Source organism: Mustela nivalis, assembly GCF_964662115.1.
Source record: "Mustela nivalis genome assembly, chromosome: 11".
Lineage (NCBI taxonomy): Eukaryota > Metazoa > Chordata > Mammalia > Carnivora > Mustelidae > Mustela > Mustela nivalis.
The window spans coordinates 24939303-24956119 of record NC_139030.1 but is presented as its reverse complement, the minus strand read 5'-3'; positions in this window follow the sequence as shown (position 1 = coordinate 24956119).

Genomic DNA, 16817 nt, shown 5'->3' with positions numbered 1-16817 from the left:
GTATACTATATGGCTGAGGGAGAGAGAGATTTTCTTTTTCTTTAAGAAGAAGTTATACTATTCCATCAAGGCTAATTTTGGTAAAGATACAGCTTGTCAAATGACTTTTAACAAAATGTACTAGAGAACATGAAATCACAGTGTATTTAAAAGTATGCATATAAGTTTTATTGATTTAAAATTGTATTAGCTGCATTTTTAAAAATCATTTACTTATCTTAGTTAAATAGATTTCAATTTTGAGTTTAATTCATTGAGCTACTTAAAAATGTATTAAAGAGTACTGTTGGAGGTCTTTGGATTATGGGTAAAATATGGCTTACAATAATTGATATTTGTAGTAAATGGACTCCCTTAAATATGTAAGGTTAAGAAGTGAGTCGAGTTCACTGTTGCAGTCCTACTCACACAAAGAGCTGGGCATATCTAGGTTTTACCATAAAGATATTTTGAATAAAACAATAAATGAATGAAAAAATAAATAAATGCTAATACAAATACATTCAGAAAAATATTGGTAGTAAAGGTGACCTTGAATTTTCTGAGGACAGTCTCTCACTCTCTCTTTCTATACACACACACACACTCACACAGTTTTTAAAGGATTAAGAATCACTTTTACAAGTTTCTAGTCCAAATATGTGATATAAGGGGTGCCTGGGTGGCCTTGGGTGGGCGTTTGACTCTTGATTTCAGCTCATCTTCTCCAGGGTATGGGATTGAATCCCATGTGGGGCTCCGTGCTCCTCAGGGAATCTGGTTGCGATTCTCTTTCTCTCTCCCTTGGCTCCTCTACCCCCTTATTCTCTCTCTCTCTCTTTTTCAAATAAATAAACAAAATCTTTTAAAAAATGTATTAAAAAAAAAAAAAGAAAGAAAAAGAATGGTGACATAAGAGGCTCCTGGACTCACTTTCCTCCAATGAGCACACCAAATCTATAGCTACACAAGAGCAGTTCCTCTGTACACATAGGTGAATGCGAAAATAGCCACATGAAAACAGGTAATAAAAGCAGAAATTCACTCCCACCATACAGTGGCACCCCTGGCACAGTGACATACTAGTGGGAAAAGACTCAGAACTCAGCTTCTCTTAGAGGCATGGACGATTTGAACCCCACATCTAGCATCCAGAAAGTTAAGACTTTTACCTGATTGTTGAGCCCCCGAAACACCTAGCTCTGCCAGCTGACAGGGCTCGCATGCAGGAGACCCACAAGATCACAAGTAGAAAACAAAGAAATAATACTTAACGGGCTTGTGAGGACTTGCTGTGACTCTCCCCACAGGGCTCTGTATACAGGAAGCAGACAAAAACACCTTTCTCACAGTCTTTCCTTCAAAGACTCCTATATGCATACTTTAAAGGCTTCTACCTAAGGGTCAGGTTTCTAACATAGCACACATCCAGGAGCTGGCGGTAATTCTCCATGGAAGCCAAGGAGGATGGAGTGTACACTGCTTTACTTCAGTGGTGTCTCCTGGGAAGAAGCTTATGCGCATGTCTGATGCCTGCAATTTTGCAGCTGCTACCCTGTGGGCACAATAATTTATTACCTGGCTCTGGTGCCTAGTGGAGCTTGTGTTCAGAGGTCCCATAGCTCTATAGCAACAACAAAAAACAGTTCTTAAAGAGTTACCCTCCCAGGGCACAGTACCGAGGGTACAGGTAGAAAGGCCCATTGTTCAGCCTTTCCTTTAAAAGACCAACTGAATACTTTAAAAGCTGTTGCTTGAAGGCCCAGCTTCCAAACAGCCTGCGTGTATGTGCTGACCGAGATCTTCCCCTTTGGGAATTGACAGGTCTTGGCACACTCTCAACTACTAAAAGTCATTACAAATAAAACAGGCTGCTTGGACAACCACAAAAGTGTGAGAGACAATCAAGACCTAGGGAGGGGTTGAATGAGAAGATTTATCTCTTACATAAGACCACTCCATCAAGACATGGCAATGTGGCTGATTTATCTAATACGAAGAAACCAACACAGAGAGTCAAGGAAAATAAAGAAACAGAATATGTCAAACAAAGGAACAAGACAAAACTCCAGAACAATATTGATGAAAAGAAAAAAAAAAAAGGTAAGTGATTTACAGGATAAAGAGTTCAAAATAATGGTCATAAAGATCCTCACTAAAATCAGAAGAAAACTGCATAAACAAAATGAGAGCTTCAACAAAGAGACAGGAAAAAAAATGCCAAACAGAAATTAGAGAACTGAAGAATATAAGAACTGCACTAAAAATTCAATAAAGGGGGTTCAACGGCATACTAAAATAAACATGAGGAACAGCAAACTCAAAGATAGGCAGTAGAATTCATCCAGTCAGGGGCACCTAGGTGGCTCAGCGGGTTAAAGCCTCTGCCTTCAGCTCAGGTCATGATCTCAAGGTTCTGGGACTGAGCCCCACATCGGGCTCTCTGCTCAGCAGGGAGCCTGCTTCCCTTCCTCTCTCTCTCTGCCTACTTGTGATCTGTCTGTCAAATAAATAAATAAAATCTTTTAAAAAAAATTCATCCAATCAGAGGAGCAAACAGAGCAAAGAATAAAAAAAGAACAAAGATATCTTAAGGGATTTATGAGACAACATCTAGAGGACTGACATTCATGTCATAGGGGTCCCAGAAGGAGAAAAGAGAGAAAATGGGGGAGAAACCTTATTTAAACAAATAAATTGTATCAAAAATAGATACCTAGGAGTATATTTAACCAAGGAGGTGAAATATCTGTACAACAAAAATTTTAAGATGATGAAAAAAATTGAAGGCAAAAAATAGAAAGGTCTTCTTCCATGCACATGGATTAGAAGAATTGATATTGCTAAGATGTTCATACTATCTGAAACAGCTTACAGATTTAATGCATTTCCTGTCAAAATTCCAATGGCATTTTCAGAAAAATAGAAAAAAAAAAACAAACCTTGAAGTTTATATGGAACCAAAAATAATCCTGAGTAGCTGAAGCACTCCTGGGAAAGAAGAACAAGGCAGAAGAATTACTCTTACTGTTTTCAAACTACATTACAAAACTGTAGTAATCAAAACAATAAGGTATTGGCATAAAAACAGACATATAGATCAATGGAACAAAATAGAGAGAGCCCAGAGATAAACTCAAGCATATTTGGTTAATTGATTTATGACAAAGGAACTAAGAATATACAGTGGGGAAAGGAGAGTGTCTTCAATAAATAGTGTTGGGAAATCAGAAAACCACATGGGAAAGAATGAAATCAGACCATTATCTTATACCATGCAGGAAAAATCAACTCAAATGGTTAGACTTGAACACAGATCTGAAATCATACAACTCCTAAAAGAAAACAGATGGTATAAGCTGCCTGACATCAGTCTTTGCAATGATGTTTTTGTATCTGACACCAAAATCAAAAAGGAACAAACCAAAAATTAAAAGTAAGACTATACCAAACTATAAAGTTTCTGCAGAGTAAGGACAGTATCAACCAAATGAAAAGGCAACTACTGAATGGAAGAAAATATTTGCATATCATGTATCTGTTAAGTAGTAAATACCCAAAATATATAAAGAGCTCATATAACTCAATAGCCACAACAGAACAAATAACAACAACACACATACAAAACACAAAAACAACTCAATTGAAAAATGGGCAGAGGAACTGAATAGACATTTTTCCAAAGAATAGATACAAATGAATGATCAACAGGGACATGAAAAGGTGCATAATATTACTCATCATCATTAGGGGAATGAAAATGAAAACCAAAATATTCACCTCACACCAATTAGAATGGCTATCATCAAAAAGACAAGAGGTAACAAGTGTTTGAAAAGGTTTGGAGAAAAGGGAACCCTTGTGTACTGTTGTTGGGAATGTACACTAGTGCAGCCACAGTGGGAAAACAGTATGGAGGTTTGTTGAAAAAAATGTATGTATGTATGTATGTACGTATTTAAAAGATTTTGTTTATTTATTCGAGAGAGAGACAGTGAGAGAGAGCATGAGATGGTCAGAGGGAGAAGCAGACTCCCTGTGGAGCTGGGAACCTGATGTGGTACTCGATCCAGGGACTCTGGGATCATGACCTGAGCTGAAGGCAGTCGCTTAACCAATTGAGCCACCCTGGTGCCCAGGTCAAAAAAAATTTAAAATAGAAATACCATATGATCCATCCATTCCCTTCTGGGTATATATCAGAAAGGAGAAAAATCACTATCTCAAAGTGATCTGCACATCTATGTTCATTGCAACATTATTTCAATAGAAATAATGAAAACAACCTAAGTATCCTTTGAAGGATAAGTAAAATGTGATGAATATAAAGAAAATATATATTTTATTATATTTACTAAATAAAATATATTTTATTATATTTATTTTACTTATTTTATTTATTTTATAGGTCTATTAATATGTAATAATATATCAATATATAAAGTACATATTTATAATTATACAGCTAATTATGTTATATATTATATATATATGAATGTTATTCAGCCGTATGGAAGAAGGAAATGCTGCCATTTGTGAAAGGATGGATGGACATTGAGTGAGGTAATTCTGACAAAGAGGAACAACTACTGTATGATCTTACTTACATGTGGAATTTTATAAAAATCAAAGTCATAGAAACAGAGAACACATTGTTGGTTGCCAGAATTGGGAGTTGGTGTATGAGGGAAATTGATGAAAGTGGTCAAAAAGTACAAACTTTGAATTATAAAATAAATAAATTAAATAAATAATAAAATAAAAATAAATAAATAAAAATAAATAAAATAAATAAATTCTTGTGATGTAAGTATAGCATAGTGAATATAGTTAATAATGATGTATTGTGTATTTGCAAGTTGCTATGGGAAAATCTTTAAAAAAGATTATAACTATTTCAGATGATGGATGTTTACTAAAATTATTGTGGTAATCTTTCACAATATATGTGTATATCAAATCATTATATTTTAAACTTTACATTCATACACTGCTATTGTCAATTATATCTCAATAAAAATGGAAAAAAAAGTAAGTTTTGTTTCTGATTGTTATTGCCCAGAATATTCTCAAAAAAATTAAATGATTGAAGTTGAAGGGAAAAAAATGGGTGAGAATATAACAAGGTCAGACTTAATATTAACTCACAGGAATTTACACCATGACATCATGTATACTTGTCCATTTCTCTAAGCTTCCTTATAGCCAGTGCAGTGAGAGAAACTGTTACCTGATTCACAGTTTCTTTACAGAAAACTTTCTGTCAGGGGAAGCTAAACTTTACCAGAAACTTACACCCAAGAGGAATTTTTTTCCATAAGTTCTTAAATAGAATTCTCTGATCTGAAGCATGTTCTGTTCAGATAGAATGTTTTGTGGTGGTATTTCTCATGGTAAATAGAACACAGGCAACATGACAAACATAATTTACTTGAAATTTGGTCCAGATGCATTATGAATTATTCTTCTATCTTTGATAAATTAAATTTCCAGAGCTGCAGTTTTCATGTGTTCTGCAGATTCCAAGAAAGCCTCATGTCTTAGAAGCTTCCTTCAGAGAGATGAGACATGGGGCTAATTGAAGTGGAAGTAATACAGGCAAAAAACAGCTCAGATCTGTATAAAATTTAAGAAATGCTTTTACTTCCATAAAAAAATTGGAAAATCACTAGTCTATATAGAAATGTTAGACTTTTGCAGAATCATTCTGCATTTTTTGCAAAACTTAAGTTCCTTTATATATAAAGGAGTATACTTATACTTATACTTATATATCAGGAGTAGAGAGTTTAAAACTTTTGTCTATGATAAGATCAGATGGGCTTCAGTGCTCATTAAGAAGAGCTACGTGGAGCGCCTGGGTGGCTCAGTGGGTTAAGGCCTCTGCTTTCAGCTCAGGTCATGATCCCAGGGTCCTGGGATCGAGCCCTACATCGGGCTCTCTGCTCAGCGGGGAGCATGCTTCCTCCTCTCTCTCTGCCTGCCTCTATGCCTACTTGTGATCTCTGTCTGTCAAATAAATAAATAAAATCTTAAAAAAAAAAAAAGAATAGAGCTACGTGTTTGTCAATTAGTTTGATTGTATACAGAGTGATTATCCTCATAGAAAATCAATATTCCTAACTGAAATACATTCCAAATTGGTGGGATGACTATTTTATAACTGCATTCATCTACTGAGACCAAAAAATGCATAAAGAGAACCTATAAATTTTAAAGAAGCTAATCCAGAGCCAATCATTTATTAATATTTGATAAACAAAAGCTACTTTGTAGACTGAGAAATTGAGCAAACAATAGTAAGCTTTTGAAGTATTTGTGGGTTTTTTTTTAAAGATTTTATTTATTTATTTGAGAGAGAGAGAGACACAGTGAGAGAGAGTGAGAGAGAGCACAAGTGGGGAGGTGAAGGAGAAGCAGGCTCCCCACTGACCAGGGAGCCTGACATGGGGCTAGATCCAGGAACCTGGGATCATGACCTCAGCCCAAGACAGATGCTTAACCAACTGAGCCATGCAGGTGCTCCTGAAGTATTTGTTAAATGAAGTGTTCTTTTGAACTGAAACTGCAGATAAAAATGTCTGTGTGAAAGACAAAAGAATACATAGGTAATGGGAATGCCTGGCTGGCTCAGTTGGTAGAGCATGTGACTCTTGATTTTGGATCATGAGTCTGAACCCCACATTGGGCATAAAGTTAAATTTAAAAAAAGTAATCAGTCTGCCATAGTGGCATATTAAAAAATAATAATAATAAAAGACTATATAGGTAACAAGAAAGAAGCTAGATGTTTAAACAGTAAAGGTTTATAAAATATAAATATGTTTGTATTTATATGTGTTTGTATACATAGCATAAATATGCATTTTGTTTCATATATGAAATATAAGTGTGAATGCGTCAGTATATGTATATATGCTTTCAGGTAGATGGCAGTGGGAAATATTTTGCCTTTTATTTCTTAGTTTATTAAAATTCCTTGTGTTGTATACTCTTTGAGACCAGAACTTTTTTTTTTTTTTTTCCAGACCAGAAAAGAGTTGCCTAATGTATCCATTAAACCTAGCTAAGGACCACAGAGTTATGTTAACAACAGGCCTATATTGATTAATAAAGAAAACTCAAAGCATAAACAAGAGGTCTTACCTGTCAGCAGCATTTTCAGAGCTAGAAATGGTGAGTTCTATCACTTTGCTATCATGGAGTTAATAGTACGTCATAAAACATGGTAGTTGGTGGAAAGAAGTGGGTCATATTACTTTATACTCTGAGCATTTGCAACTTTTAGAGCATCTTTCTAGAACTAGTGCTAGCTGTAGCATTACTTTGAAGCTTCAACTTGCGCTGATCTTGTCCAGCCCACTTTAATTAGTTTCAAGTAAAAGTGATTCTTTGAAAAAATAGCTTCGGAGAGAAAAGGATTAATTATAACAGCAATTCAAAAGCTGCTACCTTCTGAATCAGTGAATCTCTTTGTCTTGATTATTTTAACAAGGCTGTCTTCATTTACATAACTTTCTTCTTCCTGCGTCAGTCCAATTACCTTATTTTCTTGTTTTATGACTCTGCTAATAGGTATATCATTTATAATTTATGAAACAAGCTCCCCTATTCAATTTTATTTGTTTTTGTATTCATCTCCCTTTTCCTTAAATGCCACTTGGAAATCAGGTATTTTTAATGGAATTGTTGCTTTCCTATCAATATGACACATTTGAATTCTCACTCAATAAAAGCTGAGGCCACTGAGACCTTTGTATTAGTGCTGCCATTTTTTAAATTGATTTGATTTTGACTTGTTTTAAAAATTGATAGCAGCACTGGATTTGAGGCTATAGTCTTGTATTTGTAATTTCATGTTAACCTGGGGCGGGGGGCAGAGCTGAAAAGTTAATGGCCTGATGAATTTATACTACATTGACAAAAGAAAAGATATTCTAATTTCCAAGACCAGACTAGCTCTGTGTGGAGTAGATAAACCAGCTCCTCGCTTCACACTCACAGATCAATCACACTGTAGGCTGCCTGAGACGGATTGAGATAATAATCTAATAAATGAGTAGCCAGAGTGAGTTCAGTGAACTTTATATGAAAGGACATAAGAATGGATTTCCTGGAAAAGTCCATCCCATGTCACCAGGACAAGAACTGGACCCAGAAATGTATTATGATAACTATAAAGTGTCTTCTTAGGAGGGACTGTATATGCGTGCCGGGGAATGGAACTCCATGATTAACCACATAGAGTGCCATGCCCACTGGCATTTTCTTTCCTAAAACTCCTGCATTTAAAGAAATCACTCTCTATTTGATGACTACCCATAGCAAAGACTCAAAAATGTGTTTTTCAATAAATATATTTAATTTGCACCGTAACGTTCTCCAAAGTCAAAATTATTGGTGTTCTTTCCCATTTTTTAAACACTGGGTTTGGCATTATGCACCCTAAGGAAAGTTATCCCTGAGCTAAGAAACTGGAGATGGGTGTAATAAAAATGTTTTCCTTTTTTTTCAAATTCCACATTATCGAATAAAACAATAAAATAAATTATATTTTCACAAAAGAACCTCCCAATTAAGCTGATGGGAGGGCATAAGAAAATGCAGATTGTGCAAGGCACTAGGAGCTCAAAACTGCTGCTTTTTCTCAATAGCTGTTTTCAAAAAGCTTTTGTGATCAATACATCTGTATATCAGAATTAAAAAAATAAGAGCTACATGGAGTTTAATCATTTATATAACAATTAAGTAAAACATGTATTAATGATTCACTGTAAAAAACTTTTCTTGTCCCAAGTTTTATGAAAAAAAAAAAAAAAAAAAAAAAGCCATCTTTGTCTGATCCTTGAGGAAAAAGAATATTGTTAAGACAAAGCATTCATTTTCTAAAAAAAATTTGAGTAGACAGGGAAATATTTTTGTCTTCATAACTGCTTGCAATTCTGCATCAGTTTCTAAATTTAAATAATTCTAAAAATTAATGTCAACTTTTATTGGGGTCTTTCTTTTATACCATGGGATAGGGGAAGACAGAAAGTGTTCTTTCTGTAATGTAAAGGCTTGAATGACAACGAGACCTGGCTATTGGCTCCCAGATATACATGAGTCTAGATTGCTCCAATGCTGCTTCCTTCATTTTATTTCCTCCTTCCATATAGCATCACATTATGCTATAATGAAATAAAAATATGTCTAATAATATGTTTATAGATAGAACAAATGATCTTTCACTATTCCACATTTGGTTTTGAGAAAGTATATGAAATTGTATCAAGAATATATTTGCTTCTCCTCACATACAAACATGGTTTTGATTTCAACTCTTGCCACTTACTTGCTGAGTGTCCTTGGCCAATCATTTAAGACTTCTGAGCTTTAGTTTCTTCATCTATAAAATGGGTACAATAATATCCATCCTGAATGATTGCCTTGAGGCCTATAGCATGTATTAATGATTAGTTAATACAATTAGTATAATGACGAATATCAAAGGATTGCATTACAGGGCTGCCTGGGTGGCTCAGTCAGTTAAGCAGCTACCTTCTACTCAGGTCATGAACCCAGGGACTTGGGAGTTAGACTTGCATAGGGCTTCCTGCTCAGTGGGGACTCTCCTTCTCCCTCTCCCTCTGCCCCTCCTCAATTCTCATTCATTCTCTCTCTCTCTCTCTCTCTCTCAAATAAATTAATAGAATCTTAGAAAAAAAGGCTTGCATTACAAATCGTAGTTTTCATTATTACTTGTGGGGGTGTTTTATTTTATTTTATTTTTTAAGATTTTATTTATTTATTTAAAAGACAGAGGTAACAAATAAGCAGAGAGGCAGGCAGAGAGAGAGAGGAGAAAGCAGGCTCCCCGCTGAGCAGAGAGCCCGATGCGGGGCTCGATCCCTGGACCCCTGAGATCATGACCTGAGCCGAAGGCAGATGCTTTAATCCACTGAGCCACCCAGGTGCCCCGTGGGGGTGTTTTAAATGAAAACCTTTAACAGAGTAAAGTCATCAAGTATCTGGGCTACCTTACCACCTGAACTTTTATTCACTTGTTAGCAGGCAGCATAAGGATGCATACTCTGATTTATATGATTTGGGGGTTCTAACACCTATGTTATGTGCCTTTGAAGAAAACCTTAAGCAGTTTTGTGTTCCACCTGTAAAATGAGAATGTCCTAGCTCTTACCACCTCATTTGATGGTTGTAGTGATTAATGAGATGAAACAAACTAGTAATCAATAAAGGTACTTCCTAAAATATACATCCCTGCTAGAATGTAGGCTGTCTTGTTTACCACTGTATCTCTACCATCTAAATGGTGCCTGGCACATAAGGGACCTTCAATGTATGACAATGTGATGAATGAAGAGATAGGGCCACTCGCACAAAAGATGGTCATTATCTGAATTGCTGTCCTCACATGTGCTTTCCTCCAGATCTGTGTGTTCTCTTCACCATCATCTTTACACTCAATTCCTAGCCTTCTCCTCTTGCCTAGGAGGAGCCTCTCAACTTAAATGCTGTTTTCTTTTTCCTGTTCACCCAAAATTAACCAGTTCTTTGTGTTCCATATGAAGTAGAGCCTTCTTAAAGAAGACAACCTTATAAAGCTTCTAATCCCAGGGTGCCTGTGTGGCTCAGTCAATTAAGTGCTGGACTCAGTTTCTGCTCAGGTCATGATAGAGCCTCTGCATTCGGCTCCAGGCTCAGCACAGTCACCTTGTCCCTCTCCCTCTGCTCCTCCCCTCCAACTCACATTCTCTCTCTTTCTCTCTCTCTCAAATAAATAAAAACATAAATAAGTAAAATCTTTTAAAAAATTAAGCTTTTAATCCCATAGTTTGTCTCTTGGATTTTGACCTTTGATTGTGTTCGCTTTAGATTTGCGTATTTTATCAGCTTCCTTTGCCTAAATTTGAGAGAAAGGTATGTATGTTGGAAAATGGATGAAAGGACTGTATCAACTTCATACTGGTGACTTAGTTAATGTATGAGTTTTCCATTGCTGTTGTACCATATTAACATAAAGCTAGTAGTAAACAACATGAACTATTTATATTATAGTTTGGGGGTTTAGAAATCTGAAATGGATCTCATTGGGCTAAAATCAAGGAGTTAATGGGGCTATGTTTCTTTCTGGAGGCTCTAGGAAAAAGATTAATTTTTCTTCTTTTCCAGGTTTTAGAGACTGCCCTCATTCCTTGGTCCCTCACCCCTCCCATCTTCAAACCTAGAAATGACCAGTTGAGTCTTTCTCACCTCACATCACTCTGATACTCACTCTTCTGCATCTCTCTTACATCTTTGAGGACACTTGTGATTACTTTGAGCTCACCCAGATAATCTAGGATAGTCTCTGTAATATAAGGTTAGCTGATTAACAATCTTGACTCCATCTGCTGCCATAATTTCAGTGTCTCTTCCATGTAATCCATGGGTTCTGAGAATTAGGGCATGGACAATTTTGCTAGATAATCAATCTGCTTACTGTAGTTCATTATCCTGGAGATTCTCCTTTATAGTGAGCTAGAATTACCTGACTGAAAGCTCAGTTTTGCCACATCTCTGGTACTAGTTTGTTCATTAGTTGGGAATAAATTTGGGTTCCCAAATTTTAGCATTTTAGCAGTGCAGAGATCTGACAGTTGACCTCTTACCCTACTTCTTTGACCAGGCCTCACCTGGTAGCCAATTTCTCACAATGGTGTCACTGTTTCAATTCTCCTACTGCATGTTTGCACCTAATATCTTTAAGACTAAACACTCCCTTGTTCTAAAGTTATCCTCCCTAGCATGAGTCTGCCTTTACTCTGTGAACTATGTTTAGGACTCCAATTCATGTGACTTCTATATATGACTGTTTTCAAACTGCCAGTCACGTTATTCCAAGGCATCTGCCAGGACATGACTAATATTGTGTGCTGAACTGAAGTGAACTGCACTGAAGTGAACTACCTGTTTTGAATAGCATCTTCGTCTGTTACTGTGTCTCAAATGCTAGTTTCTGGTGACCACAGACATTTTGTATTATGGTAGCTGCAACATTCTGATTGGTAAGTCCATCCAAACTTAGATAATTCCTCATCACCCAGATGACTCATTCCTGTTTTGTTTGTTTCTTTGTTTGTTGTTATTTTGTTTGGTAGAGGGGAGCATCTTTAAATCTCTCAGTTTAAACGGTAACTTTTTCTTTTTCTTTTTTTTTGTCCATGTGTATATCTCTCTCCTCTAACTTAAAATTGCTTCCTTTGGTTCTTCTTTATCAACAAATTTTTACCACATTCCATATCCCCAGGTTCATGACTACTGAGCAAGAGAGATACCTGGTGCACAAAATTTGAGGAAGAACTCACTGAGCGGATCATGGAATTGCAGGGTCAGCCTTTTCATGACCTTTAGGGAAAGTGTCTCCTTAAATTTTGCATTTAAGCTCTTCTCTTGCCTCACACTAGTCCATGGTTATGCTTCACCTTAAAATTTAATTAAAATAATTATGAAATCTTTACTATCTCTACTCACTGCCTCATTTTTTATTATAGGAGAAGAAAAGGAAGGGTTACACTGTATTCCACAAAAGAAGTGATCCCTTAGCGTAGACTTCAAATTATAGGATGATCTGTCAACCCTGACTTCCCACTAGGGTCAATCCCAACTTCTTCCATTGTAAGCTATCCTTATCAACTTCTCTTGCCACACCCACCATTCCTGACTTCTCCAACATGATCATCTAACCCCAACTTCTCCTGTGACCTTTTACTCCCAACTTCTCCTACTATGACCTCCACATTTTTCTATTAAAACATTTTTCTGCATTTTCTTTAGGGATGTTCCTTGCAAAAACTGAAATTATATTGTGTTACTTTTTTTGGTTTGTTTTTTGGGTTTTTTAAAATGCTTTTTGGATCCATTTGATTTTTTGTGAATAGGAGAAATAAGAGAAAACTATCATCAATTTTCATCCTTCCAGAACTTGGAAAGGCTAGAAAAGGAGTTCTTTCCATACCTTCCTCCATTTAGGTGACTTCCTCCGTGCTATGCTACGATAAATCTCCCTCTTAAGGGTCCCTGCTGTACCAGACTTCTACAGTTCCCTTCATATTTCTGTCGCTTTTTATTCTTCCCCTGACATTAATTTGCTGTAATGAAACTCTTCAGGCTTTTGTGCTTACAGAATTATTTACACAGGACAGAGACCCAATATGCTGCCCGTCTGTGAGATTTTCTCCAGGGTCATGATGTCCTAAATTTTACATTAGTTTCTTTTTATTGTGATAAAATTAAATATTTTTATTTAGGTCAGTGGGTAGTATAAGGATAGTAGCTTATTCTTTTTCATCTTAGGGTCATTTTAATTATTTTCATCATCTTGGAAGTATTTCAATTATTGACTATTTATATGTAATTTAAATACTTCAAATATGCCTTTTTTTCAGTTAAGAATCTAAAATTGATTTTTTTTACTCTAATATTAAGTGCCATAAATTAACCCTATAGTAACCCATAAAAATGGTGAGATACGTTTATCAATAAAAGCAAACTTACTTATCAATATATCCCAAACTCTTTTTTTTTTAATTTCCCTTGTTTGCATAATTTGAATGTCAAGTATTATGATCATGAACTGATGTGATGTGATTTCATAGATTCTTAATTTTCTGGTTTTGTCAGTTCTTAAGTTATTTAAAGCAACATAATTTTCCTAAAAATATATGGGGGGGGAGGCATGCAGCGTGCTCTTACTTTAAAATTCCTTAGGTATTATCACAGTTGCAAAAAAGAAAAGAAGGAAGGAAAAAAAGAAATAGCAAAGCTCTTTTTGGTAAAAGAGATCTTGCATATTTAGAGAAGATGGTTCTAAAAATGCTCAGAATAAAGAAAATAAACTATATTTGCCAGTTACCTTTTTAAAGATTTTTTCTTTTTGAGGGTATTTCAAGTGTTTTGAGAGAAAGTCTCAATTAGATATTACTTGATATGGAACACTTTTGCATCTGTCAGAGTTCATCAGGGAAGCATGGCTACGAAGGGACAAAGTGACTTGGAATAAGACAGTGCATACGTAAGATGGGAGAAGCTGTCACGGTGAAAATCTGGATGGAGTATATAAACAATGAAAAAAAAAAAAAAGTCACTTGCCCATCCTCCTGAAAAGAACAGTTCAGGTGGATGACTGTAAACTTTCAGCAAAATCCAAGGAACCCAGTACACGTAGGGGTCAAAGCGGGTAACAAAAGTGGAGGTCTTTGAAATTGCTTCTGTTAGCACTAGTTGTGCATGTCCTTGGCCAAGTATCTGGGGTGGGCTGGTGGCCCCTGCTGGCCAGCAGAAAGGAGAGATACAGATGCTACATGTAAGAAAAGCAGGGGGTCATGGCCCCTGTGCATTTTTCTGTCACTGCATCTGACTGCAAACATCCTCTGGGAACAATGACTGCAGCTTCACGTGCACCTTTCAGCTCTTTCACAAGCTTCTGGCCATCCCTAACCTAGATGCATAAGGAAAACAGGTCCAGAAAACTGCGGTCTGAGAATCTGGCTAAACAGCAACCTAGCACATTCTTCGCTATCACTCTAGTACTTGTTGTCTGGAGAGTGCTTCCATGGGACAGTAACAGCAGGCACTACCGAGTTCATTGGCAGGAGCTGTGGCTTGACTGAAAGGGAATCAGAAGTTGAACCTGTGACCACTTTTAGAGACAAGTGTAAATTGAGCCCAGATATCTCGAATTTATGCATAACTTTATAATAAGATTTAGTCATTGTGGCCACTCACTTTCTGTGTCACATTGAGTTGATCTATAAACTCTCTATATTTTGGTTTTTCTTTTTTTAGTATGGACTTAATATTACAACCATCTGTCTCAAGATGGATTCCCTAGGAGCAGATATTGAAGTAAGTTTTTGTGTGAAAGTGATTCATTAGGAAATATTCCTAGGGAAATATAGCAAGGAAATGAAGGAGGTGGGGGAGAAAAGGGAAGGATGAGTTGGTTATCAGTACACTATACAGAAGAGGGTTTGCTTCGGTTCCACAGGGGCTCTCTGATGACAATGGAGGCCTCACCTCAGAGCTGGCCTGGGGACAGGAAGCCAGAGAATGTATACTCTGCACCGATAGCCACCACGGGTTAAGGCTATCCTAGGAGGATGAGAAAGGTTATCCTGGAGCTATCTCTGTGTAAAGGCAAAAACAATCTGGCAAAGTGAGGGCAGTTCTGTCACAAAGAGATACAGATGTTGGCTGTTGATAGTAATCACTGGGAAACCAGTGTGCAAGGAAATCGTAAGATTTGAGAAAATATGCTTAGAGTTCTTGATATCTGCTACAGTATTTGATGTAAATTTTACACAGCCTTAATAAAAAACTATCAATATTTAAAATACATAGAAAGTTGTAAATACCCAATAATTTGTAGCCAGTGGTAGTAGTAGCAGTAGAGGCATTGCTGAATGGAAGGCATCCCAAATAAGCCACCTCATGTTGATGAGGAAATTATCATTTACTACACTGGCATTGGCAAAAATAGGAGTGAGGTTGGTAAAGCTTTGCATGCTCACTGAAAATGTAACACTCCAAGGGCAAAGTTGATTCTGGCCCTGCAAGTTAACAAAATATGCAGTAAAGCTGTTGTAATTTAAACAGTTTAGTGTTACCATGGGGATTGACAAATAGATAAATGGAACACAACACACTGAAAAGCAGAGCAGAAAATATTAGCAGTAAATCACATGGTAAATAAGGAGCTTTAAAATGATGAAGAAAGGAGAGTAATCCGTAAATGGTGTTGGAATTATTAGGAATCCATTTACAAGTAAAAATTTAAATTTGATTGTTATCTCATACAATGTATGGAAATAAATCTCAAATGCAATTGTGATAAAGATATTTAAACATTAAAACAAAATATAAGAATCTCATGATAAGATCTTCCAGAATATAACAAAAACCCAGATACCATCATAAAATTTCATGGCAGATTTTACAATGTGTTTTTAAACAAAGAACAAAATAACATTCTGGTATAAAGTATTTGAAGCATATGTAACAGAAAGAGGATTAATATCAAAATGCGTAACAAGTTCTCAGTAAGAAAATGAGAGGAAAATTAATAGAGAAGAAATATGGGTTTTAACATACATAAAATTAAACACAAAACAATAAAAATGCAAAACTCGAATTATATTGTAGCAATGAAAAGAAATCATGTGATAAAATTTTTTCACCCATCAGATGAACAAAATGATAAGGAAGCTTGTGGACAGTGATGTCACCAAAATGGTGAAATAGGCAGTTCCTTAATTCTGCTTCCTTCATGAGAAGAGTAAGTAAAAGCTGTTGAAGAACCCCACTGAGAGACACTTCCCTACACCTCAGGAGCCAAGACAGATTGGCATTAGAGGGTAAGAGAAGAGGCTACACACTGACCACGAAGTCCTTCCCCCAGAACAATCAGCAACATGTGCAGGCACCTCTCCTGAGACTCTGGTTGCTCCAGAGGGAAAAGAGAACCCAGAAGGGACCACCAACCCACTCCAGCACTGGGGTTGTTTTATGGGAGCCCCTATTCTGAGCTTACGCCATGAGATCTGCAGGAGAATTTGTGGGGCTCTGCAACTGAGAATCTGACTGTGATGGAGAAGGGGGCAGGAGATTGAAACAACCAGCATGAGAATCTTGGCAGGCCAGGTATATACTTGCAATGCTCAAGTAGTAATCCTAACCAGCAGTTTTGCTCTCATCTGCAGAACCAAGTCACAGGAGTGCTCTGACCAGGGAACTTGGCAGGATACAGATCTGCCAGATTCAGATCCTCAAACTAGCGATTTTACAAGCCCTAGAGCCTG